Raw genomic sequence first — 3,258 nt, 5'->3', positions numbered from 1 at the left:
TTAAGATTCCAACACGAATTTGGTGGGGGGTGGGTGTGGGCATCACTTAATCAATAGCCGTGCTTAAGACATGAAAGCTCACCGCCTAGCCCCCCAAATGTGTGTGCCAATCTGAATGCCAATAGCTATCGAGGGGTTTTCCAATAGCCAGTGGAGCCTGGCTTCCCTAGTAAGCAGATGAGGTCAAAGGGACCCTTTCTTCAATTTCTCCTTTTCTCTTTCTCGTGACATTTTTTTTTGCTTGTTTTGTTTTTGCAACCAACACCACGATTCCCTTCCAAATCGGTTTCCCCAGCCCAAACAGAAACTGAATGCGTGAAGCAACAAGGCCCCACTCCACCCACACCCACCCTTCAGACCCTGGAAACCACAAATCCAATTTCTGTTCCCACGTATTTACCTACTAGGCTGCTGTGCATATAAGTGGAATTCCATAATATTTGTTCCTTTGTGTCTGGCTCATATCACTTAATGTAATGCTTTCAAGGCTTTGATAGACTGCACATCTGGGATTCTACCTTGGCTCCCTGCATTCACCCCACCCCTTGTTGCCATCATTCACCCCATCCTTCATTGTCTCTCTTCTGATGAGAAGCATATTTTCAACAGGATAGAGTGTCCCAAACCACACTGCTGACTCGCCCTTCGTTCAAAGGTTCATTCCAGTTTGGAGACGCCAGCTGCCAGAACTCACCTTCCAGACTTGGATACTGGGGCCGCTTCAGATGAAGACCCAGCTATTTTGATTTTTTACATCAGTGATTTCAGTTGCTTGCTATCATCTTTAGGAGAGAGTTGAGAAATTAGTTTAGTTTCCCTAACGTGAGTCCCACTGTTCATAGCTTTCTCAACGCGGCCTTTTTGCTGAGTTGTTGCTTCGCATAGGTAGTTTCAGAGCCAATATAAATATAAGCAGGTCTTTGTCCTTCATCTTCCTCTGATTTGGGTCTAATTTTATAAATCTGAAAATATTAGGCAAGGGGATGTATGTTAATAAACCCCCAAACCAAACTCACTTTCATCGAGTTGCTGCAGATTCATATTGACCCTACAGGACAGAGTAGAACAGCCCCGGTGGATTTCTGAGATCAAACACCTTTATGAGAGTGAATATAAAGCTTCATCTTTCGCCCTCAGAGTGGCTGATGGCTTTGAAGTGCTGACCTCATAGTTAGCAGCCCAAGGTATAATCCTGTACACCACCAAAGCTTGCTCCATGATATGCTAACAGGAATTGGCAAATGAAAAACCTGGGCGACCAACAATATTATCGAGACAATGAAAACACTACCCACGCACAGAATAGAGGGAAATAATCATCAGTCTTATGTCTCATAATCGTCGCTTGTTGTGTACCATTGAGTTGATTCCAAGTCATATTGTTGTTTATGTCAACAGAACAAAACACTGTGCAGTCTTGGGCCGGCATCATGATCATTGCTGTGCCTGAGGCCATGGTTCGGTCATTCTGTCATTCCATCTCAGAGTGGGCCTTCCTCCTTTTCACGGACCCTCTACAGCTCCTTTTCCAGGCCTGTGCCTGCAGATAGCATGTTCAAAGGACGTGCGGTGAAATCTAACCAATATTCTGGTGGCGCTTCATCCAAGACTGATTTGTTTATACTTCTGGATTATTCAGTAGTGTTTGTCAACACCATAATTCAAAGGCATAAATTCTTCTTGTGTATTCCTTTTTCATTGTGCAGGTTTCCATGCATAAAAAGCAACTGGAAATACCATGACTTGGGCCAGGTGCTTTTTACTTTTTTATTAAATACTTGTATTGGGGTTCTTACAACTCTGATCATATATTCATCCATTGTGTCAAGTACATTTGTACATATGTTGCCATCATCATTTTCAACGCATTTTCTTTCTACTTGAGCCCTTGAAATCAGCTCCTCATTTTTCCTTCCCTCCCCCACCCTCCCTGCCTCACGAAACCTTGATAACTTATAAATTATTATTTTCATAGCTTACATCATCTGCTGTCTCCCTTCACCCACTTTTCTGTTGTCCGTCCCCCCTAGGAGGGGGTTATATGTCAATCCTTGTGATCCATTTCCCCTTTCTCCCCCCACCTTCCCTTTACCCTCCTGGTCTCTCTATTCTCATTATTGGTCCTGGGGGTTTATCTGTCCTGAATGCCCTGTGTTTTGGGCTCTTATCTGTAGCAGTGTACATGCTCTGGTCTAGACAGATTTGTAAGGTAGAGTTGAGGTCATGATAGGTGGGGGGAGGAAGCATTAAAGAACTAGAGGAAAAGTGTTTGTTTCATCGGTGCTACACTGCATCCCAACTGGCTCATCTCTTCCTTGTGATCCTTCTGTAAGAGGATGTACAATTGTCTACAGATGAGGTTTAGGTCTCCACTCCCCCACCCCATTCACATTGGTATGATTTTATTTTGGGTCTTTGATGCCTGATAACTGATGCCATCAACACCTGATCACACAGGCTGGTGTGCTTCTTCCATGTGGGCTTTGTTGCTTCTCTGCTAAATGACTGCTTGTTTATATTCAAGCCTTAAGCTATATCTTTTGATAGCTGGACACCATCAGCCTTTCATCACTACATTTGCTTATGCACCCATTTTGTCTTCAGTGATCATGTCAGGGAAGGTGAGCCTCACAGAATGCCGGATTATTAGAACAAAGTGTTCTTGCATTGAGGGAGTACTTGAGTAGAGGCCCAATATCTATCTGCTACCTTAATACCTACTATATAAATATAATTACATAGATCTGTTTCCCTATTGTTATATATAAATATATTTACATATGTACATGCCTGTATTTAGACCTCTATAGATGTCCTTTAACTCCTAGTTATTTACTCTATCTCCTTGTACTTTCCTTTTGTCCCACTATCATGTTCAGCCTTCATTTGTGTTTCAGTAATTTCTTGCCGCTACATTGCCCTTGATTAAGCCCTACTAGACATCCTACACACTTCTCTCCATTGAATTTAGTTCACTTGTTGTTCCCTTGTCCCAGGGTTGGTTGGCAACACCACCCCCACTTCCTTTCTCCCACCTCTCCTTCTCCAGTGTCCCACCTGCTCAACCATCAGTCCCATTGTTTTCTTCTCCAAAATGTTTATCCCACCCATCTTACCTAGATAGACACGCAGAGACATTAATAAACACAAAACAATGCAAAGCTAAACAAAACAACAAAAGAAGACAAAACCAATAAAACCAACCAACCAACAAACAAAAAGAAAGGCAAGGATAAAAAAGGAAACGTCTACAAGTAG

The sequence above is a fragment of the Tenrec ecaudatus genome, chromosome X (assembly GCF_050624435.1).
Source record: "Tenrec ecaudatus isolate mTenEca1 chromosome X, mTenEca1.hap1, whole genome shotgun sequence".
Taxonomy (NCBI): Eukaryota; Metazoa; Chordata; class Mammalia; order Afrosoricida; family Tenrecidae; genus Tenrec; species Tenrec ecaudatus.
Note: the sequence above shows the minus strand (reverse complement) of the source record.